At 30.3% G+C, this 26,155-nt stretch overlaps 1 protein-coding gene across 2 annotated transcripts in view; it reads left to right on the top strand.

Moving 5' to 3' along the window:
- The first annotated feature begins 19,375 nt into the window (after positions 1-19,375).
- The window catches only part of LOC126742869 (uncharacterized), a 78,514-nt gene continuing 71,734 nt past the window's right edge, over positions 19,376-26,155 (top strand). The window contains exon 1 of one of the 2 annotated variants that reach the window (XM_050449711.1): positions 19,376-19,671. The gene's annotated coding sequence lies outside the window, so the exon portion shown is untranslated. The remainder of the gene's footprint in view (positions 19,672-26,155) is intronic. The other variant, XM_050449710.1, reaches the window with a different exon arrangement.

The raw sequence follows: 26,155 nt of genomic DNA, 5'->3' as shown, positions 1-26,155 counted from the left end.
CACTATTACACTCTTCCGTCCATTCAAACCTTGCATACCTTCTACACATTTTGTCTAGAGGTACAGATAATTGCTCGAACTTTGGTATAAATTTTTGGTAGTAATTGGCAGAAGCAACAAATCGTTTTATTTCATCCGAACTTTTTATATCGTCCGAATTAGTTTTCTGCTTTGTTCGTCTAGCTCAAGTTAATAGTTTCCCTGACTCAAGTCCAAATATAAGAAATAAATATCTCCTGCAAGAGAATTTAATATATCGACTATATTCGCTATTGGCCATTTAATATCTAGTAAATTGCGGTTTAAAAATCTGTAATCTAATACAAGTCCGCTACGCTTCTCACCGGATGATTCTCTTTTTCGAACTAGTAAAACTAGAGCCAACCATTTGCTTTTTGCACTCTTAATTATAACATCAGATCACATTTGAAAAATTTGCTTATTTGTTTCGTTTCTTTAAGACTAAGGATGAGAGAGAGAATTTTATAGGGTTTTACATAAAAAAGTTGAGTTTTCGCCTTAACATGAATTTTCTATTTATAAAGATTTGTAAACGACAATTTATCCCCGAGTATGTGAAAAACATCTGCAACTTTTGCACATAATTTTTCAATTGAAGCTTTCTCCTCATTATTCAAATATCCTAAACTTGGAGTAAATTAAATAGTTAGTTTACTCGATTACTACATGTATTCTCAGATCCAAAGTGACAAGGATTTTATTGACTCAACTTTTCATTCTTTAGTAAGCAATTTCTCAATTGTACCTCCCTCTCTCGTGTATTTAAAATTTTTAGAGGAATTTTCTAATTCTTCTCTTATTCAATCAATCAATCAATCAATCAATCACATGCTTTATTGTCAAATGTTACAAAATTACAAATGTCCAAATTTCTAAAATTACAAAATTTTGTAGACAAAGCTAATAAAAAAAAACATATAAGCACAAAACAAAACAAAACACACAAAATAAAAAAATAAAAAATAAATATACAAACAAAATAAATACATACAAAACAGTACAAAAACAATGTACCTGGTCAATATACAATAAACAATATATATACATTCTTCTTACAGCCTTCGTGTGCACCATTGCGCCAGACACAAATACTCCCTGACTTAACTCACTTGGCAAAACAACACATTCTTCAACTGACCCTGTCTCAAGATACTGAATACTTTCACATCTAAGAAGCAACGTTAAAATTTGATTATTACTACTATTCAAACCTAATACGACTTTATTTTTGCATCTAACTAAAGTTAAAATATTTTCTACATAATTTAAACTACCTTTATATTTTTCTAAAAAATACTACCAATGTCTAACAATTATTCCATCGGCATCACACTCTAAACTGTTAAAAACATGAAATTTTTCTTTAAACCTTATGCTATTTAGAGCAAAATCTAAATATATATATGCTATTGAAACCAAATTATCGGGTAATACATATGATATTGAAACTAAGTTAATGTATTTAAGGGTCTTAATATTTTAATTTAATTGCACACAATGACGCTCCTGTATCGATTAAAAATCCTATATTTTTTCTATTTATATAAAAGAAAACGAAATTCGAGGAATTGGTAGAATAAGTAAAAATATTACTATCGGTGTTAACATCGGTATGGACGAAAAAACTCTTGCTGAGTAACTACATTATTTGATGTCCCCTCAAATGCGTTAATGTCTCACCAAAATTATATGGGTCAAATTTTCCTGGTAACCTCCAGAACACCATCGTAATTAATGTGTTTGATAACGCTGACCTGGTTGATTATAAAGATTAATGATTAATGATTAATTGATTATAAAGGTGAGAATAAAGATTCATTGCCGTCATCATTAAGCATCTAATTATAAAATTATGCTGACTGTTGAACTCAAGGGTAACGGTTTCTGAATCATCCATTGCAGGCAAAAGGTTTAAAGTAATTCTCAGGTCAAAAGAAGACATTTTTGAATTGGAATTTGAACATTTATTCAGAAAATGTAAAATTTCTTGGTACACGATTTTAATATTTTCTACGAAACCCTTAATATTTTAAATACCGATTCACTTATTTCAGAATTTTTTAAATTTTTGATTAACCTCTGATATTTCTTTACTTAACTGGGAATAAATGAACTGTGCTTCTTTGATTTTTAATGAAGTAGTTTCTGGCTTTCTACGTACATAAATTTCCTAGATTAGTTTTAATATGTTTTAACGCCTTTAGGAGGCCTCCGGACACCCGCAAATTGCGTTTTCATTTGAACGGCTTATTATTGAAAAAAGCTATATATCTATATATATAATAAATTTGTTACTTAATTATTTACTTAAAGAATATTAGAAAGTTAATATTTTTTAACAAAATTTAAATTTTGAAAAAAAATCCTTTTTATTTGTTAGACGAAAAAAATATGGACTTTCCAATATTCTACAGGTAATCATATTTTATAAGAATATTTTATTTGAACACTTTTCCAAAAAAAATTAACCATTTTTTTATTAAATGAAAAATGTGATTTTCGCGAAATTTCGTGATTTTTGTGAAAAATTGAACGAATTTATACCTATCCCGCTTCATAAGGAGCGATCCTTCTCCGTAAAGTAAGTGGCGGAGCGGGCGATTTATTCGGGATGCGTTACTATTGTATAAGTAGAATTTTGTTGATCGACGAAAGGCACACCGATCGTCAGGCGTTCCATCTTCTTGGCTGACCTATTTATGTAGACCTATTTATGTAGTTCGTCCACATGTATGAAGCTTGTATCTATATTTGTGTTCTGTGGCTTGTATGGTGAAAATCGGAATAGTATGTCAGCCATCTTGCTTGGAAAAATCGACAGGGAGCTGACAGACAGTTGTTAACGTTGACTGATAGAACATCAGTTGTCATTGTCATACCATTTGAGTTTGTTTTATGTTTTTCATTTCAATGAATGCAAACGTGGGTGAGTCATAGAGAAATGAATATTAAAATATATACTTTTAATTACTCTATGGAGTAAGTTTGCTATTTGTTTTAAGGATGTTATTTTAAATTCATGACTTTTTTTCTAAACAGTTCTCTTTCAATATTGGGAGTAATGTTTTAATTGATTTGCAGCAAGCAATTCCAGGTTTTTGGTAAGAAAATATGATTTTACTTATTACTATTATGTTTTTGTATTGTCAATCTTTAGTCTTAAAATAAAAAATTAAATAAAATCAAATTCAGTTGATTTCAATGAAGAAGTTTCACTTTTCAGGTATTTAATTTTTAACTTGATTATTATGAATACATATTACAACATTTCTGACCTCGCATTTTCTATTCAACAATTAAAAATTGATTTAAAATTTTCCTAAAAATTTCCTTGATTTAAGAGAATGTATATTTTAAATGGTTCTGAGAAACATAGTAATAAAAGATTTTTTTAATTTCCTTCAGTTCCATTACAAGAAAAACATGGAGAGCGATATGCAATGTAAATTTTATTAAGACTTTGAGCTATAGAATTTCTTCTGATCAGTTCTCTCCATAAATTTTAATAATGTTGATACAGCTGGCTTTACATTACAATACATATTTATTTAAACATTTATTTTATCTTTTTTTCACATGAATCATTTAGTAAATTGATTTATAAGGTATGCACTGCCTATTTTTTATTTTATTGCATGCTCATATCATACCACTTCCTGTGTTCCCTGAGACAAGACATAGGTATAGAAACTAAAAGACCTGAGCACCCGGAATGGATCAGAATTAATGGTTTTCTTACAACTTGTGTTTTTTGAGAGTTTCTTTTTATTTTATGTAAACATCTGTCCTTGAATTAAGTTTTTATTAATATTATAGTTCCAAGATATGTTGTTAGTATTATAAGAGACCAACAAATATAGTCTATGTATGTTATGATGTTTATACTAAAAAGTTGTTTTCATTTTCAAAGAGTTTATTTTGTTTTGTAGATGGATATGTTGTTTCTTTTGATAATACTCTGCTATAGAGTACATAGTTTTCCCTTGACAATGGTTTAACAACCGAAACGCGTCAGGATTTTTTTAATAAAAATTGTGAAGTAAACAGGACCCTTCGCCTATTATTTTGCTTTGCATAATAGTACTTTATCTTGGAGAAATTTATGGTAATCTCTGCTATGGAATTTTTAATTAATTTTAAAAATTATTATTTAAATTCTAATTAAAATAATTTTAAAATATGTTTAATGTTTCTTTAGGAAACAGATACAAGTACATATTAAATAACGATAAGTTATCCTCTATTGAATCTATGTGTTAATAAAATGAGGATATTATTAACCTACCTTTAGATGTATGATGAGAAAATAACAAAAAAATTTTGACAACCTTTTCTAATCTGTTTAAAATTAGGGTAGTTCAGTGCTAACAAAATACTTTTAAACAATTTTAGATTAATTCTTATTTATACAATGTCTGTTATAATAAATTATTGTATATTATGTATATCATTTTAACTAATTTATTTTTCAGGAAAATTAAATACTAAATGTATTAAAGAAAATCATTGTTTTATTTCCATTTGTCCAATTGGTCATATGTCATACACTATTGTTAGTAAACTGTCGTAGATTATTGCAGTAAATTAACTCATTTAGATATGTAAAATAAAGCTTTTTATTATTGTTCAGGTCACTATCTGATGCTAACACCTAATCAAAAAGGCTCTTTTTTCTATGAGTAACCTTTTAGAGTAGGCGTTTGCTTTAGATATTACGATTAAATGATAAGATTGTCAAGTTAAATGAAATTTGATTTCCCGCCTTAATTTGGCCACGCCTTTTGCCATTTTGATTGGTCCAATTAAGCACGTTAAACTGTCAAGTTAGTTACAACACTTTCCGTTGCCAAGCGAGAGGACGCTAGCATCAGTTTGTATGCAACCACCACTTCTCTATACAGTGACCGTCTAAAGTTCCGCATAAATTAGAGACATGATTTTTTGAGAAAACGCTCGGACCCGTCGATTTTTATTTTAAGTTGCGAATTATTTCACATAAATGTTTGTATACAGGGTGGAACAAAAAAAAAGATATGACGTCATCGGTATTTTTTTTAAATTGAATGCTATATTTTTTATTGCGTTTATGAAATATAGGCAAAATTCCAAGGAAGTTTCGTATAACACACCTTATCTCAAAACTCAACTGTTTCCGAAATATTTACATTTAAATAACAAGAAAACAACTAAGTACGTCTATTTACAAATTAAGGTAAAATCGAGGATAAAAATAATCTTATAAACACTGCCAATTATTTCTATTTCCATGGTTGCACTTGTAAAGAATCTCCATTTTCAAATGTCACTGTCAGTTCGAAAATTAATAGTTTTTATCAGAATAAATTATGGCTAATTTAACGGAAACCCAACGAATTGAAATTTTGATGATGCTAGGGTACGAGGATTGAGTGCGCACGCAAAAAGAAGTAAGTGAACTGTTTAATGCCAAATACCCAAACCATCCTATTTCTCAGTCAACAGTAGAATAGAGCACAAATTCATAACTTCAGGTCATGTTAGGGATTTGCCAAGATCAGGTCGTCCAAAAATTTCTGAAGAAACAAAATTAAACGTTCTGCTCTCCGTCGAAGAAAATCCAAACAATGCAATTTCACAAATTTCAGTTGATAATAATATAGCCGGAACGTCAGTAAGACGCATCTTAAAAGCAAATGAATACCACCCTTATAAAATTAGACTAATACACGAATTAAATGAGGACGATCCTGATCGAAGAAACCAATTTTGCGAGCAAATGATGAACATTTGCAATAATAACCGTCAGTTTGTGTTACGAGTTTTGTTTTCGGCTGAAGCAACTTTTTGTTTAAACGGTGTCGTAAATCAGCAAAATTGTCGGTACTGGTCAGTGTCAAATCCACACTGGGCAACTGAGGCTCATACACAGTACCGTAAATCTATTAATGTTTGGGCTGGTATCGTGGAAAATAAAGTAATAGGGCAATACTTTTTCGAAGAAAACTTAACAGGACAACGCTATTTGAATTTTCTTCAAGTAGATCCTATCCCTGCTTTGGCTGCCCTATACCCAGACGAACAAGACCCCGCTGTCCTGACAGATAATTTGTGGTTTCAGCAAGACGGCGCACCGCCACATTTTTTTCGAGATGTCCATAATTACCTGGATACAGTGTTCCCAGGAAGATGGATAGGACAAAGAGGGGCCGGCTAGGTCACCAGACCTAAATTCCTGCGACTATTTTCTATGGGGGTACCTGAAAAGTTTATATTGAGAAGCCAAACAACGTAGAAGATTTGAAAAATAGAATTAGATATGAAATTAGACTTATATCACCCGAAATAATTGATAGTGTTTTACATGAGTTTGTAATCCGTCTTGCTTTCTACCAAGAAGTAAATGGGGATCAGTTTAAACACTTGATACATTAATAAGAGTTTTCACAGTTTATAATATTTTATCCTCCATTTTATCTTAATTTGTAAATAGACGTACTTACTTGCTTTCTTGTTGGTTAAATGTAAATATTTCTGAAACAGTTGAGTTTTGAGATAAGGTGTGTTAAAAGAAACTGGTTTAGAATTTTGCCTATATTTCATAAATGCAATAAAAAATATAACATTCCATTTAAAAAAATACCGATGACGTCATATCTTTTTTTTTTGTTCCACCCTGTATACAAAAATGTATGTGAAATAATGCGCAACTTAAAATAAAAATCGACGGGTCCGAGCGTTTTCTCAAAAAATCAATCTCTAATTTTTATCGAATTTATGCGGAACTTTAGGCGGTCACTGTATATTTGTGCTCTGTGATATTAGCTATATAGGGTGTCTCCTTTTTCATAGGGACAGTATTGCTATCTTCTATACTATAAAAGATACGAGGGCGGTTAAATTAGAAAAAAGTTGCGGCATTTTATTCTGATTAAAAAAGTGTATTTAGATTTTTTATGCGACGTTTCGTTTTTTAGATATCATCATCATCTTTTTTTTTTAAATACGGACCTGGATTTTTTATTTTATATTTAAAAAGAATTTTTATTTTCCTTTTCAACAATGTATAACTTAAATGTCTGTCTCGACGTTTCGGTATAAAAATAGCAGTTTTCAAGCTTTTTTCTTTAATACGGACCTGATTAGTATTTACAAAATTAAAATACTTTTTGAATGCATATTTATCTTCCTATTTATCTATACTATTTATCTTCAATATCATACATAAAATTTTAAAACTACAGTGCCCTTTTTTTTGTGGGTAAGAAAAAGAAATTCGAAAATTTGGCCTGGTTCTTTTAATTTACGAGTACTTGCTTTAGATTTAGAAGGGGAATAATAAATGTGTAAATAAAATGGAATTTTACACTTTTAATAAGAAATATTTTATTTACTTTACAAACAAATGACAAACGTGTATTAACCAAAAAAATATCAAAACAATACGATATAACTAAAGAAACAACATTCTCTTTACATACATTAGGCAAGAAAAGTTGCTGCTTTTCTTGCCTATAAAGCAGTTTTTTAGTTCTGAGAAGAAATTAAGCAGTTTTTTACAAATAACATTTACACTATTATATTAACATTACAAAAAAATTTCGAAGTGACCCCCATTATGTTCAATGCATTTTACGGTCCTTAATTCTAAATTCTCTATTGAGCGAGTTAAGTATTCAGGCTTTAAATCTCTAAATGCAGCAGTGACCCGATGTGTTAACACCTCCATATTATTTATTTCACTGTTATTGACCACAGTCACATAAGGGATTATCCTTCACTTTTATTTTGTAGAGATGAGAATTAGTCAATAACTAGTTCGCCTTCTAATAATAGTGGTAATGTGTCTTCTATCCTTATAATTTAATTTAGAAAACCATTTTTGTTAGGAAAGATTGACTGTATTACCAATTTCCATGCTTCTTTAAAACTTCTCATATTTTAAAACATTGAAAACATCATGTATGTCTATAAGCATCTTTCTGGGAACGTTTAGACTGGTACCAATTTAGCTAATGTATCCGCCTCCATATTGTCCTAGGATGTCTGCATGTCCCGGAATCCATGCAAGATGAATGTGATGTCCATTTTTGTTAGCCATATGTATAAGGTGCCTTGTAGTTAGAATCCAGTGTTTTGTTTTGGCCGAAAAAAAGGTTACCACTAAACTTGGATAAAGCACTTTTCGAATTGGAAGAAACAATAGCGTTATTAATTTTTTTTAATGACAGTTTTAACAGCATCGTATACTGCGATTACTTCTGCTTTGTAAATACTTAGACAGTCAGGCAGCCTGGATGAAAATTTATAATGTAATTCTGGGATAGAAATTCTATAGCCCACCTTGTTACCTTTTTTGGAAAGATCAGAAAACACGAAAACACATTGATTTCTCAAGGCTTTGGTTTTTGCTACAAATCTTTGTTTTACCATTATATCTCTTTTTTCCAGATTAAGTTTAATGGTTTTAAGAGGATCATTTAAAGTATTAAAAGGAAAATCATAGCAAGGAAAAACAAAACATCTATAGAGCGACATAATGTGAGGCCTAAATTGTTGATATGCAAGTACTAAATATGGGATACATCTGTCATGCCAGAATTCTGGCCAAGTATGATTTTCATATGTACATTCTTCAATAATTGAGTAATAGGATGATTGGTAATCATTAAAAGTTTAGAGGCCATTTTAAGGGCTAGAAGTTTTCTTCTACATTACAAATCAACCACCGCTGCCTCCGCTAGTAATGCAGCCCTTGGTGTAGATCTTATGCACCCCAAATAGATGCGTAATCCCTCAAAAAACACTACATCCTATTTATTAATAATTAATGATTCAGATAGATTGAACCAAAATCCAATTGAGACCTAACCAACGCGAAAAATGCTGTTAATAAAGTGTTTGGATCAGCTCTCCACCAAATTCTACATAAAACCCTAAGAACATTGAAGGATTTTTTTGCTTTATTCATAGTGGATTCTATGTGTATATCCCATTTTAAATTTTCTTGTAGGATAATGCCTAGGTACTGGTTGTATTGTTCATTACAATAGGTGGGGGGTATCTCTCCTCCTACCTCTGGTGAACCAAATTGCCTCACATTTATCAATTGAAATAGCTAGATTATTCACTTTAAGAAAATCATTTATTTTTTTTAATGAAAAGTTAATTCTGTTCACCATAGTAACGACAGAGCTTCCTTTGATAAAGAGTGCAAGATCATCCACATATCCTATTAGAATAACATTCCCCAGGTCCAACTGAAAAATGTCAGAAATATACATATTAAACAGCCTTGTACGCGTGGCCAAAGGTGAACCCTGTGGGAGTCTACACAAGGACTCAAAAAAGATCCATCATTACTCCTACAGCCTATTTTTTAATAAGTTAAAGATGGTATTGCATAATTTTTTGGATGTATCTAAGTCTAGTAATGTATTATATAATCTGTAAGTATTCACATTTTCATATGCTGATTTAATAACTAGAAAGACTGTAATAACAGACTGAGATGATTGAAAAGCATCAAAAGTAAATGAAGTTAAGAAGGCAGTGTTGTCATAAATACCTCTGCCATTCCGAAATCCTAGCTGATTATTTGAAAATCTAAGTGTATTTTCCATTTGCCAATCTAATCGATTTGATCATGATCTCCAAAATTTTAGCACCACATGATGACAAAACAATAGGTCTGTAATTTTCTGGCAATAACGGATCTTTATTAGGCTTTAACAAACACACTATATTGAATTTTTTCCAAGCAAAAGGAATTTTCTTCCCCCATCATGATTTAATTATATATGTTTAACAGAATTACTTTAGCTTTAGTTGGTAAGTATTTAAACATAAAATATGATATATCATCCATACTCGGAGAAGATTTTTTTTATTTAATGCATTATTTAGTTCATTCATGCTAAACAAAGGGACATTTTCATTTAGGGGTAAGGTCGCAAAATTTGGATCAATATTAATGACAGACACTTCTTATAATTTATAATTTTAGATCATTACATATTTTCTGATTTAATCTGTTATGTTTTGAGTTATTATTGAACTTTTTAATTTTTTGCCATACATAGTTTATGTTTGAATTTCGATTTAAGGATTCACAAAATTTTATAAATTTTTCTTTAATCTTAATTTTTTTCTAGTAATTGCTATTTTTTTTTGCTAAAATGAAGTTTTCGATATGTAGTATTTAAAAGTTTATCATAGCTTAAATTATAATGAGAATCAGATATATTAATTAAAATCTTATTGTGGTAAGCTCCCCAGTCAGCTATTTTAAAATGTTTAATTTCATATAAACTGATGAAATTGTTATCCAGTTTATTGTTATATATGTGTTTAAAGGAAAGACATGTAGGAAAATGGTCACTGTTACCACAGTCTTGAATTTTAAACCACGTTAACCACGAGGCCTTTACAGCCAGGGCTCCACTTGCAATTGACAGATCTACAGCGCTAGAAACATTACCCAATTACAGTAAAGTTGGAGAGTCATCAATTATAATAATTAAATCATTGTTAAAAATAAAGTCATTAATTAATTTACCAGCCTTATTTGGAGTTGAACTATCCCATAATAGGTGATGTGCATTTATATCACCCATAATAATTAAATTTTCAGTGCTCAAATTATTACCAGAGTTACAATAAATATTAATATATTGTATATCAGCTATTTCTATATTTATGTATTAATTTTTTTTCTCTGCGGATATGTAAAAAGCCTCGTCTATAATCCTGGTCAAGTGCTCTTGTATTTCTATTATCTATATCATAGATAGATAGAATAAGAATATTATCTATATTCTAAATTCGCTCGAGGTCCTAAGGCAAAAAATTATTGATGCCTTTGAAACAATAAGAAATACTCCCGGAATTTTAGAGTGAGTAAGACAATCTATGAGGAGACGAATGGAGGCTTGTATTGCAGTGGGGGGTGCGCATTTCAGCACTTTTTTTTTAATATTTGTTTCTCAGAAGTTTATTGTTTATTTAAAAAATAATTAATTATTATGTTAATAAATGTTAAATAGTTTTTTAACCAATTTTTTGTATTTTTATAAACCGTAATTCTTTAATGTAAATAATTGTTCATCAATTTATTGAAAAAACCTTAATAACAAAGTTTTAACAATAGCAAAATCAGTCTACCTATTTATTGTTAAATGTCGTGCCGCTTAAAAAATGTCCTAAAACAAATATTCACAGCCTACTACTTAATATTATCTGTTTAAATTTTAATTATTACGTTATTGGTAGCCTTTTATTAATCGGTGATTTTCTCAAAAACTATTCGTATTATCAAAAAAATGCAATAGACATAACATTTTGATTTTTGTATGGCCCATATTCTGGTGTAGCTTAATTTTTTAAAAAATGTATGCGTACATAAAATTTTGGCCGTCAAAAGTGTGCAGCCCCTCAGTTTACCCCTTAAAATTAGTTTTACGCATTTTCTAAGATAAAAAGTAAATAGACCGCCTAAAATAACGGGGGTATTCCAAATATTGTTAAATTTGATGCAAAACTAGAGACACAGTTTTAAAAAATCGATTTTTTTTACAATTCTTGCGATGGCTGTAGCTTGAAGGGGGTGCATTTTAGGACCCATGTTTATAGGAAAAAAAAGTCTTATTTTGATCTCAGGAATACGCCCTTAAAATATATGTAGTGAATTTTGAAACACCCTGTATAGTACACCATATTTTGGAGGAAACTCTATGCAAAAAAAAATCAAGCCATATTATTTTAGGGGATGTCGCAGATCAAACCTAATTTGGTATCTAACTTGACGAACTAACTATAAAACGCCGATTTTTCTAATAAGCGATATTTTTAAGATTAAATGATCAACAGTTAGCAAATTAACTCTCAGGTGACCAAAGGACTTATAATGAAAAGTCTGGTATTTTGTTATTTTTTTGAATAAACGACTGACAAAAAGCCAATCAGAATAGCAATGCGTTGATCGCTTTTCCATTCTGGAGTCCTTCGCACTTCGCAAGGGCCGTTCATGATAGCGATAATGCTTACGACGCGACGCTTTGAAATACTATTCTCCGTTCAATTTGACGTTAAGGCGTACGAGGTATCTCAATCACGCTTTGCATTATCAAGTTTTTCTTTACTTTAGAAAAATCTCGTAGACTACAAGGTTGTCTGTCAGACGCCTAAGGATAACTTCGTCAGGTTGTCGTCTTTCTCGTGTATTTTTTATAATTCTAAAAGTTATTTCTTTTGAAACTCGCAAATAAATACACACACTTGACACTGACAATATATTGTACTTTGACATTTATCTATTTAATTAAGACAATAACAGATCACTTTATTGGGAAATAGAAGAGAAATATCAAAGAATACTATCATGACATCTTAAATATAGAATACTTTCATTTTAGTTTGTTGGGATTAATTACTTAATTATGTCCTTTTGAGTATCGAGATATTAATTCAAGATAATTTTTTACGTTCGCCATCTGATTATGTTTCTTATCATACTAATCCAAAAATTCATCAACCTATATACTTAAGACTTTGTACAATTTGCAATATTATATACCTCGTTAAGTTGTAGATTTGACGATTTCTAGTTCTACTTAGCTTGGTTTGAAACAACACAATGTTAGTTTTTTTTTATTTAAATTTATTTTATTTTGTGTAAACCAGTTACTAGCTTTGCGAAGAATGTTGGTGCCATTTTCTGTTATTTTAGTTATATTCCACTCCCCAACTAATAAAATTGTGTCATTAGCATAATATAAAATATTCCCTGATTCCTGATTTGCTACATAATAGAAGTCAATACTACGCTAAGCTATTCCGATTTTGTTTCCATTACCTCTGAAAGATATCTTTTCTCACATTTTATTATTCCTACTTTTGTTTTCTGTGAGATATATGACTGAAACAATTTTAGTGAATGGCCTCTAACTCCATATAGTTCTAATTTTTAAAAGAGAAATTTATTTCATTTGTATCCATGTAGGTGTTTAATAAATAATCGATACTTGTTAAAGAAATCGAGTATCTTTTCCACATAGCTAATTCAAATAATTTGGAAAAACCTGGTAAAAGGCTGATGGGTCTGTAATTTTCCATAGCTAGATTACACTAGTGATACCAATAGACAAAAAATATCATCCAGAATATTTTTTGTCTGTTGGTATCACGAGTGTAATCTTTGAGATGATCCGGAAATATTCCCTCTTTGAAAGCGTTATTCATTAGGAAACACCACAGATTACTAATATGCGGTACTATCACTTTTATACTACTAGTTGGGATGTTATCAGTGTTAGAACTATGTTTAGTTTTTTTTTAGTGTAATAGGAACATAGGCTTACTATTTGGTTGAACGTTAGTATTAATTAGAAGTGTCTCTAGCTTAGCTTATAACTCCCGTGCAATGGATAATATATACTGATTATATTGGTTTGCAATTTCGCTTGGATCATCAATGAGCGAGATGCATTTGTCTGTATTATGTTCTTTGACCAACATTTCATTACATACTGTCCATATGAATTTCGATTTATTTTCTAAGCGTCTCAATCTTGATTCATATAATCTAGCCTTTATTAACAAATTATAATTTTGTATATATTGTACCAATTTATATATTTGTATATTAATAACAATTATCAATTATCTTTTTTAACATTTTGGTAATGCGGTTTTTAAGTTGGATCATATTGAGACAAGTTTAGAAAGATATACAGTCGGTTTTTACACGCTATAATATTTCCATTATCTTTATAATAATTCTTTTGATTTGCATTGACTTGTTTTAATGGAAAATTATATTCAAATAGTGATCCTCTAATTTTCATAAAAGTATTCCACTGTTGATTTATATCTAGTGTTCCCTTTGCATAAAAATAATTCCAATCCTGTTGTTTTAACAAGTCGACAAATGTCCATATTTCCTGTGAAAAAAATTTTGTGAATTGCAGTGTAGTATTAGGGTTTTGTTTATTTATAGGGAGTGTTAATTTTTGGGCTTTGTGATCAGATATGAATTATTCTATAAGTAAATTATTTACGTATATTCAGTTTACAAATAAATTATCTATACAGTTTTATGTCTCCTGTGTTACTCTTTTGTTTTCAAAAATGGTTTGCTACATACCAAAGGATTACAACAGTAGCAAAAAATTTGTTTTATTATCACCTCATTGTTGACCTTTAGAATGTTCCTAGTTGCTAGCCAGTATATTGTTGTCAGAAATACCAATAGTTTTATTTATTTGGAACGCCGAGAAGATATCATTTCCTATTGAATTACTTGTTATTTTGATTGCCGTTGTTCTTGTTATCGGGTTTGTTTTGTGTTTTACATTCGGCTTTGTACCATCACTACCACCACCATGGCGATTTTTTATTGAAAAGAACCTTTATGTATCCGTTAAAAACGTACAAAATCAGGAGAGCGTAAATGTTTAATGTTTAAACTGCCAGTACATATCATTGCAACCATAATATTTTGGTTTAGCTATGATTAGTTTATTAACTATGATTTAGTTTAGCTGGAGATCATAATATATTACGTCAAGTGCCTTCGAGTTGTCAAGGGCTACCATGACAGCAGACAGGTTTTTATTGCGAATTCGGATTATATTGTCCCTAACATTTTAAAGAGAAGTAGCCGTGCTATGGTCAGATCTATATCTAGATTACTAGTGAGTATGAATAATGTTATTTAATAAAAGGTAGGATGAAAGTTGCATAAAAACAAACTGAAGAACTTTGGAAATTATATTTAATAAGCTTATCGGTCGTAGGTCATATGGTCCTTCAGGGTTGGATGTTTTAGGTATAGGTAGAAAAGTTTATAAAGAACCGGCTGCTCAATATGCGCACAAACCCATTTTTCAACACAAAATCGATAGAAAATCCGGTGGCAGAGAGAAAAGACGACCGCAATATATTTTCTCTCGCTTCTTATTAAAGAAACCGCAAGAACAAAGCAGCCGCCGTACTTCGTTTCTTTGTACCTGCCGGGGATTTAAAGCCTATGACGTAGCCTGAAGGCCTACTCAATGTTGCCAGGTCTGGTGAAAAATCACCAGATTTGGTGATTTTTTAATCAAATTGGTGATTTGGTGAAAACTTTCTTAAAATCCCTAATATCTGGTGATTTTTTTAGAACGTACCTGTAATTAAATTACTTATTTAAATAAGTCTCTATTTTTTAATTTATTACATTTTTTATATCATATTATCCGAATATCGTACCTATGTAATATGGCATTCATACCGCTACAACTTTTAAATCGAGCTTTACGTTACGAGAGCTTTCCATCGCGCGTCGGGTTTTCGAACTCGGCTTTGAGTGCTTTGAGTATCCTGTATCACTGATTGGAGTGATTGGTTTGCATGCGGGGATTCCCTAGAATGAATCGCTGCATCGCCATTGGCCAGTTTCGCCACTTGCCGACCGAATTAATTTGAAGGCAGATTGCATGTTGTTTACGTATCAAATTTCTAGTAAAAATATTCAATTTGTATTGTGGTTATTTGTGATATACATACATAGGTAATTCAATAGTTTCTGTGGTTCAATCAGTTTATGCTTTAGTTAAGTTCTTATATGTGTTTAAAGATTATATAGGTGGAGTGGCGGCAGTAAAAAAGCACAGTTTATCAAAAAAACATAGTGCGAACATCACATCTATGCGTAAACAGCCTACCTTATCAAAAAAAAAAATTCTCTGTGCCGTTAGCTGAAATTATTTAAAAAAATGAAGTTCGAATTGCATCTTTCATTGCAGAACATAATTTAGCAATTAATGTGTCTGACTATTTAACTAAGCTTATTAAGTCTATTTGCCTGTCAGGTATAGAGCCTAATCAAAAATCACCTGCGACAGAACAAAATGCACGATTATTAATAATGTGTTAGGAAAGACAAGTTTTGATCGCCTTATAGCGAAATTTAGAGTAAATAAATTTTCAATGATGATTGACGAATCAACAGATGTTTCTTCGGAAAAACATTTGGCTATTATAGTACAATATAACACAAATTTTGAAATAAAAGATGAATTTCTTGGGCTCATTTTAGTTGGAAGTGCAACGGCGCAGAATCTGTACAAAATTATTGTAACTTTTTTTATAGAAAATGAAATTCCATATAAAGATAATTTAGTTGGCTTTGCAGCGGATGGGGCAAATGCAATGATGGGGGCACATAATTCGGTCAAAACTCTTTTAACTAACGATATCCCAAATTTATATACTATGAAATATATTTGTCACTCTTTGGCTTTATGTGCCTCTTATGCATGTGAAAAATTACCAAATGACCCAGAAAAGCTAATAAGAAGTGTCTATGCCTTTATGCATCAAAGCTATAAAAGACAATCAGAACTGCAAAAATTTCAAGCCTTTTTTTATGTAAAACCGCACAAGATATTGCATCATGCTGCTCAAACAAGATGGCAATCATTAATATCTGCTGTTTCTCGACTCATTGAGCAATATGACACTCTTCAGCATTATTTTAGAATTGAAGCCTTCGACAATGCCTCAGGAGCAGCAGAAACTAATGACTTGCTTCAAAATCCCTTAAACAAAATATATATCTTATTTTTAGAATATATATTACCCACATTTACCAACCTCAATTTAGAATTTCAATCTGAAAATCCCAAAATATATAATCTTTATCCCCGGATGATAAGTGTTGTTAAATTTTTATTAAGTTGTTTTCTAAAACCAGAATACCTTCAAAACATAGATATAGAAAATATTCAGTATCGTGATCCACAGCATTTTCTTCCACTTGACCAAATTTATTTAGGTCCTAAACTAGCTATCGAATTAACTAAGCATAATTTCGCAACACCCGTTATTAATAGTATTAAAACAAAGTGTTTAAATTTTTACAGGCAGCTAATCAACTACATAAATGCACAAAGTATAAATTCTTAAATTATTAACTGTCTTAAGTCCTCGAAGCATTAATAAAACAGACAGCATTGCTTCGTTAGGTCTTATGTTTCCAAATATAGTAAAAGATGTTAGACAGAGAGTTTAGAGAATTAAGGTGTTCGAACTTTAACTTTGCTCTAAGCGAAATTGACTTTTGGAACGAGGTATGTAACGAAAAAAAAGGTGATGATACTTTTCTTTTTCCAGAACTAAGAAATTTCATAAATATTCTATTTACATTGCCGCACAGTGTTGAACGATTATTTTATGAAATTAATTTAAATAAAATAAAAACGAGAAATCGATTACGCTCTAAAACCATAAGTGGGATTTTGCACAGCAAAAGGTTAATAACGTCAAATAGTTTTAGTTGTTTTGAGTTTCCTGTAAGTACGGATATTATTAAAAAGCATAATAACACAATGTACAAATAAAAATATTACTATATTACCTATGATTTAAGTATAATTATGTTTAATAATATATGTCTCGTTATTTTGTGTGCTTTTGAGAATTATATTTTTGTTTCAAATAATGTGCCATAAATAATTATTTATTTTTTTTGTATTAAGAATATATATTTTTTTAAATATAATATTTTTCTGAAAACATCATTTTAACCTGTGTTTTATTTTGTGTTTTATTTAACTGTGTTTAATGTGCACCTTATTAAAAAGAAGGAAAAAGATTCTGGTGATTTTTTACATAATCTGGCAACTTTTAGACCAAGCATCTGGTGATTTTTAAATTTTTAACCTGGCAACATTGGGCCTACTCAGTGTCGTCTCGTACGGGAAGTGAGTTAATCGTGTTATAAGGCATTTAAAATCTGTTGTGTGTTTTTTTTAAAGTATAATAGTGAAATAGACTATAGTTTTTTTAGTTAGACTATCCAATTTTTATTGTAAAAGGTAAGTAAAATTGCGGAAATTTCGAATGATGAGTGGATAAATATTTGCAACCATATAGACAACATAGAAAAACAATATTTCGAAAGTCATCACTTTTTTGATGAAGCATTGGACTCTTTAAAATTTACAGTAAATACAGCCTCATCTGATGAAGAGATCGAATGGTCTTTATCGGATGAATCTGATTTAGGTTGTAATACACTATCTGATAGTGAATAAAAATATATAATATGTAAAATAATGAAATAAAACTTTAAGCTTATACCAATTTGTTTCTTTACACAAGTCGTTTAAAATACCTAATCCTTAAAAAAAATGTGAACAAAGAATAATTTTCAGCTACCTATTTGAAGTCCTGTTTTAAAAATAATTAGCGAACTGCATCCTCCTGTAAGTAAAACTATTTTTTATTAGATTTTTTATGGGCACATCACAATGCTAAAAAATATAATTTTAATTTATCTACGTTCTTTTAAACGAATCTCGGAGCAATTAAATTCAAATATATGCATTCTTTTTGGTATTTCAACTAAATCAAACGCACTTATAATATCGCTAGCTATACCTACTAAAAATCTAGGGCTATTTAAACTCTAGTACAAATAAATATTAATAATTTCAACAAGTGATCTTAAACATTTTTATCTTGTATTGTATCTTTTATAATAAACAAGTTATAAATGATTTTATAAAACATACTTTTTTCCCTGTTTATCCGTCGCTATTCCGAATTCAAAGAAAGAGATGACAGATAAGTCTCCTGTTTCATTTGAGCCGATTGTCAACGTTGAATTAGTAAGAACCGCGGTTACTCTTTTGGTTAACAACTTTGACAGGTAAGTGTGTTGTATACCCCCTCAATATTATTCTATGTATACCCCCTCAATATTATTCTATGGTGTGTTGTAAACGCATTGTGCCCCGTATTCCCCGACCACATTAAAATTTTTTATTTAAGCCGATTTTCAGGGTGGAACGATTCTTAGTTGTATGATTCTTCTTCTTGATAATTTAAAACTAATTGGTATTTATTTTTCCTAATTTATAAAGGGCGCAGATCATATCGCAATTCTCAATTTTTTACAACCTAAGCATAGCCTTCTTCTGGACTATATATATAACCGAAAGTTTAACCCAAGTCCAAAACCGGGTAATAATTGGTAAATACCAAACGTCAAACAGCTGATCCGTGACGTCACGTTTTCCTCTATTTCGGTTAAAACCAGAATCGCACTAACACATTGGTAAATACCAAGACCAAGTAAGAACCATTCTACGCTGAAAATCGGCTTTGAATGTGCAACTTTTTCCCCATTTGGTCCGCCTTGTATCTTTAAAGGTTTCCAAAATCCCCATTTTCGTCATTTTAAGCCGGAAGGTCTCTATTGTAGAAATAATGATCGATGTAAAATGTCGATATATCGGGCACCTTCCTACATTTGGCATAATGAATAAAGAGCACAAGGGAGGAAGAGAAAGAAAAACAAAATAAACAAGTTATTTAAAATACTTGGCTTAGCACAAATAATAAATTTAAAGTTTTGTGACTTAAAAAGTTTATCAATTTGAATTTTGATTTTTTAATGACGTTTTCTTCTTTTCTAAAATCCTTGATTATATTATACTGAAAATAGATATATAATATAAATATTAATCATATAATTGTCAAGTTGTAAATTGTGTTTGAAATTTTTGATCAAATGACCACCATAAAGATGATATTAGTCAAGTCTTCCAAGCATTATTGACTTAAGGATAGATGGATTATATCTGTTAGAACATAGGACTGGAGAGAAGATTTCAGGTTAATTGAAAAGTAAGTGTAATTTCTTTTATTTGATTTTATTTACTTCAATAGTTACATCATTTTACAATGTATAAGGCTTTCATACTAAACTGGCTGTGAATTGATGTTTTTTTAAATTAGCTCTGATTTGGCATATTCATACTGTATATATTTACAAAATGAGTATGTATCAACATAAGTTTCTACTCTGTATGAGATCTTAATTGAGGGATAAAATAGTATACTAAATTGTTGCCAATTAATTCATATTTTTTATTTATGCTTTTAACATAATAGTGTTTACATATGTATCAGGATAATAAAAGATTTTAATTTTCTTAAACAAATACTATTAAGTAGGTATACAGGAGATATTTACAAAATGAATATGTACCAACATGAGTTTCTACTCTGTATGAGATCTTAATTGAGGGATAAAATAGTAAATTGTTGATAAATTCATATTGTATTTATGCTTTCATATACTAGTGTTTACATAATGTATCAGGATAAAAAAATATTAATTTTCTTAAAGGAATACTATTAATTAGGTATTGTATACCAGCCACTTTATGTTAGGGCTCTTTCAGTTTAGCTCTCCTCTTCAATTTTTTCAATTTAAATATTCAAATTAAAGTTAGATAGGATATTGAAATGAAGAAATGATCAACCTATCTATCCACTTTTATTAGACGTCTAAGTATGTATACACAAGGTAGGGTCAAAATTCCCAAGTCTCTGAATGTGGATCTAACAAGATCAAGAACAATTCTTGTGCTGTGATCAATATCACAGAATGAAAGTTCAACAAATTTAAAAGTAAAGTAGATAATATGGAGAGTTGCTTCATGGATAATCCATATAAAATACTAATGTCTGGCGGGTGTTGTTTTGGTTAAAGCAAAATTAACTGACCAAAGAATTTCAGGAAGGAAATCTTTTCTCTTTTTCAGTATTTTAAAAAGAATATTCTAATTCTTCTCTTACTTAGAGACAGTCTATCAAATACCTGCAACAAATAATCATCATATTGCACCCTTACTTCAAAAGTGACCCAAGTGTTCGTTTTTCAGAAACAAAGAAAAATGTGTACTGTCTAAAATGTATCATTTTTATTGAATTTTTTACTGCCATTATCTGGCTATGTGTAACAGAGATTCCTAACAAACTTTACAAAATATATATTTTTAAATTATCTTGTTTAAAACCTATTTTTTGAGTTGTGTCATTTTTTAAGTTTCGCCAGGACAGTTACAAGTGTAGTATTTTGGCTTGTGTCACTTTAAATGTATGTAGCTATGAAAAATGACACTTTTGATGATTGCCTTGCTTATTTTTTTTTAGTTGAGTCCATATTAAATAATTTAGCTTTTAGATAAATATTATTCTTTTTTCTTGGGTACTATTAACAAAAAAAAGCACTGATTTAAACAGGTTAATATTTGAAAATGTTCTTTTCTTTTTATTTTTAATTTTTTTTGTTGTACAGTGAAGAATATTTTAGTTTTATTTTGTATTTACCAGATAGTAGATCTAATCTTGTTATTCAAGAGCATCACAAAACAACATAAACATAAAAAAACTCCTTTTCATTTATTTTTGGTTAATACATATTTTTAGATTACATTGAAATAAAAATTAAGGTAAATCTTTGTAGAGTTAGCTCTTACCTCGCTTCACTAGAGATAATCCAACTTGGCTATAATTAATAAGCTTAAAAACTAGAATTATGGAAACAAAGTTCGAAACAAAACTAGTAACACAGGATATCTTTGGTACTAAATAATACTAAAAAGTTACTAATGCACATTTTACCAACTAAAATACACAAAACAGTTTTGAATATTATTAGGCTAATCTAGGAATAACAATAGAACTACTAAAATTTCCAGTCGTATATAACTGAAATTTTAGTCAATAATTTCTTTATAAAATGAATTATAATAATATTTGGGTATAATGTTTCTGTCAACTAACTCTTTTAGGTCTTTTTTTTTATTTTCCGATAAAGGAATTCTTTCGACATAAGCTCCAGACAGACTAACAGATTAAAAATTTTCTCAAGAATGGGTTTTTTTGAGCATATCAACTGATCTGAATTTAATATCTTCATACGACGTTTTATAATAAAATCTCCTTGGGTCTTCCTTTTCAACTCTCAGTACTTTTATATCATGCCACTTAACTTTGTGTTTATTGACGTCAATATTGAAATTACTTCCCAAATTTTCCTGTAAGATTTTTAAATCGTAAAAGCTCTCATAAGTTAGTTCGTGAACTATGTAAGGGGGGCCATTTTTTTTTGCTGTACAAATGAGTGTAGAGTACTGTTCCGGTACATAAATTGGGCCGGATTTCATGTGCCTCTTAACTTGCTTTTCAATGACACTATGTACATTGTCACATTCATTTTGGGAGTGTCCATGTATCAGAAACTTGTGGGTGATACTCTTTATTGGGAAAATTGTAACTGCATAAGCATAGGCAGCAAGTAGGTATTTGTTTCCATTTAGAGTACTTTTTTTTACTTTGTGATGACGATAAGTATGCCTTCCCCGAATTCCTTAACTTCTTAGTTTTATTAATTCTTCTAGTGATACAACTTTACTCGGTTCTGGACTCATTTGGTTTTCATTGCCAATGTTTCTATTTGTAGTAAAATCAGAGGCTTCAACTGTGGAATACTGAATTGCGGTTTCTTTTGTATTTGGATCTGATGAATCATGTCCTTCAGTAGTATCGATTGAACTGATTTCATTTTGAGAAGCCATTTTAAGGATCCTAGCTGTTCTCTCGGAGATACTCATGTTGAACAGACCTACGAAAATAGTTAATTCCATCATACAATCCTATTTAAAATAAGCGAGAAAGATGCAAAGTAGTTTTTTTAGGCTTAGTTATTTTACTGATATTGAATGGATATATGGTTCATGAAATAATATGACATAATATTTGTATTTGGTATTTATTTATCTTCATTCTTAAAAAAAAAATTATAAGGCCAGTCTACTTTTATTTTGGTATTTCTCTAGGAGTTGCTTAGTGCCAGAATTTTCATCAATGAATATCTGTATTTGTCGCATATTTATCGTAGCAACTATTGCTATAATAATAGCTGCTACGATAATCGTATGGATGATAATTATTTGGCGAATAAAGTAAATTTCTGATGGTAATAATGGCCCTTATTGGTATTAAAGGAATTTTATATTTTGGTTGGTTACTAGGTGACGTATTTTGAAAATTTATTTTATAATTTTGTTTAGTTAAAAATGCAAATAAAGTGATGAATAATAAAGTGAGTAATTCAATTTCAACGAGGGCTCTTGAAATCAAATTTATAATCAAATCATCAAAAATGACACAACTTAAAATAATTCTAAGGATCAAACTTACCTTGATCTTCTAAAGAGACACAAGTAAAAATAGCACATCTAGGTTCAACAAAACTGGCACAACTCAAAATACTGTTGTATTTGTTCGTCAATCTTATCATCAAAAGTGGCACATTTCAAAATAATACACTTTTAAATTAAGGTGTCCATGCGTAATGGAAAGCCGCAAGAGATAAACTAAAAATGTGACACTTCTCAAACGGTCGCCTTGACCCGCTTTAAATCGTGAAAAGCGTTACAAGTGCCATCTATCGGAAAACTAATAAAGCTAATTTAATGCAGTTTTGTTGAGAGGTAAATTAACTCTTGGGAAAGCGAAAGATAATATTAACTCAAAATTAAGGATTTTTGAGTTGTGTCACTTTTGAAGTAAGGGTGCGATATACCAAATTCATATACCAAATTTCCTTAAATACATGCACTTCAAAAAACTCCTCTAAATGCTTTCTACCATTGCCACCTAGATACCGTACTGGGGGACTAAATAATGGACCCAAATCTCAAGATTGGCAAAACTAAGCTATCAAAAAAAGATGGAGACTCACTTCAACACTTAGTTCCTTGGTGCTTCTAACAATAAATCCAGAATTTTTTTTTAGCATTTTCTACTTTAGATAAAATACGTTTAGAAAATGAAAGAATTGGGTCCAAAATTACTCCTATATCCCTCTGCTGGGGTACTCTTTGAAGTTATTAAAAATTATGGGCTTACTACTATTTAGGGGGAATGACATACAAGCACACTACTGACATTTAATCTGAAGCTAATTAGTTTGCTAGCTCGCAACATTGAAAAATTCATCATGACAATCATTCTCTGACTGAATCTGAAGGAATTGAAATCATCTGCAAACAATCTTGTTTTTTTTTAAATTGCAAGTCAGATCTTTTACAGCAGCTAAAAATAAGAGTGGTTCAAGATTGGAGCCCTGTGGAATACCAGAAATACTTTTAAAGATGTGTGATGTGGAACCTCTATTTTCAACATATTGAAATTTACACCTCAGATATGACTGAATTAGGCAAGTAATAGAAGGAGATACATCTAACTCTGACAAAGATTTCTGAATTGTATACTGTCTCACTCTATCAAATGCTTTCTCCATATCTTTATAGATAATATCAACCTGGAATTTTCCATCAGAAAATAGAGTTCATAATAGTAAGTGGGCGATAGTTCTTTATTTAATCTCTAGAGCCCGATCTGTATATAGGAGTTATTTTGATAATTTTCTAACTGGATTTTCTGATCTTGATCAATTGAGGTTTGGAAAATAATATTAAAAAGATATCCTAGCTGCCTTAAGAAATGATCACTGCAAAACTTTAATACATAAGCTATAATCCTAACTGGACCAATCGCCTTCTTTCCTTTAATTTCGTTGATGGCCTTTATAGTCTCATCTTCAATGGAGCAATGGACCAAAAAAAAAGACATGGGCTTAAACGGCAAGCATGGTAAATCATTATCAGTAATATACAGAGAGTTAAAAAATTCACAAATACATCTGCAACCTCTTGAGAACCTGAATAAATCCTGTCCCCAAATCTCATTTCCTCGATGATAATCGCCAAATCTCTCAAGGACTTCACAAAGGATCAAAAAATTCTGAGATTTATACATAACGCAGATTTCATGTATCTTACGTAGTTGGTGTAGGCAGTTTTATTTTTAGTTTTAACAGAATCTTATGGAATGGTATTTGGATTTCCAGTAGGAAGAGCTGGATTTTTTTGATTTAAGATAAAGTTTATACTTAACCTCAATAAGTTCTATTATGTCAATAGTAAACAACACTGCATATTTTCTATTTTTTTGATATGACTTAGGTACTGATTTATCAAAGCCTCAGTGATTATACTAACATCAGTAGATATCTCAAGATGTTCCCAATTCTAGGATTCAAAGATACATCAGTAAAAAGTTAGCGTTTTTAAAGTTGAATCTGGTAGCTGAGGTAACCTTGAAATGTCTAGGACGATCTTTACCTTTCAGGAAAACGCCTAAATACGGGTGGTGAGAATCAACGAGAACCAAAGAATTCTCAATGGCATCAACCCCAACATCATCAAAAGATGCAAAAACCAGATCCAGATGTACATCATTAGTGTTTCTGATTTGTTTTACCTGGAATAAATTGTTAAAAGAAATAAATGAGTAACGAGCATTTAAACAATCGCTGGTAAAAATAGGGCTTACATAAAAAGGAATGTTAAGGTCACTGATAATGGTAAATTCTGATTTTTATTTACCTTCAAGGTTTGCCTCAATTTTCTGAAAAAAGTTCAAGTTTTAGACTTTGTCATGTTTGATGCGTTCAATGTTGGTATATCAGTAGCTGCATCTACTTCTGGTGTGCTGTTATCTATTAAGGGGGACAGTACTACATTATTCAATTTAGTACTTAAAGACAACAGATCCAAGCAGTTTATATAAGTTTATAACATTTTCTTCAGTTAGTCAACATTTGTCATAAAGTAGAGAGTCCCTACTATGTTTAAGGTTCTTAATCTCATCCTCAAGTCATTCTAACTTATCAACCAAGGACCGGTTTCCAACAACTCGACGTTGTTAATTTGAAGTATAATAAATTCCTTTTTAATTGTAATCAGTTCATCCTTTAATATTTGAATGTTGGTGTCCTGTGCTTTAACTGCCAAAAAGACTTTATCGTCAAAAGCTTTGGTTCGCATTTGAAGCCGTTTGATGTGATCATCTTTCATTTTATTTTTCTGAATTAACTCATTAATTTCGGATCCAAGATTTGATTTTAAGCCATCGACTTCTGCCTCAAGTTTAAAAATATATTTATCTTGTTGATCCAATTGAATTTTGAGAGATTTATACTGTTCAGATATATCAGTGATGGAAAACACATCTAGGTAGGAAAGAACAGTTTACTTTTATCCTACCAAGATAGATTTTAAGAATATGGTAATGGTACAACATTTTAAGAAGTATCTGTGCCTCAGGTGAAGAGCAAATTATTTTAAAGAATATTTTAGAATGTAAAATATTTTCAGAAGAATTTAAAAATGGAATTTAAACAGGAATTCAAATTACAGGCCTATTTCTGTTCTATATTAATTCTCAAAAAAAGAGTTATTAAAAAAAGATA

Source organism: Anthonomus grandis, chromosome 12 (assembly GCF_022605725.1).
Source record: "Anthonomus grandis grandis chromosome 12, icAntGran1.3, whole genome shotgun sequence".
NCBI classification, from domain to species: domain Eukaryota; kingdom Metazoa; phylum Arthropoda; class Insecta; order Coleoptera; family Curculionidae; genus Anthonomus; species Anthonomus grandis.
The sequence above is the reverse complement of the archived record's forward strand: the minus strand, read 5'-3'. Positions and strand labels throughout refer to the sequence as shown.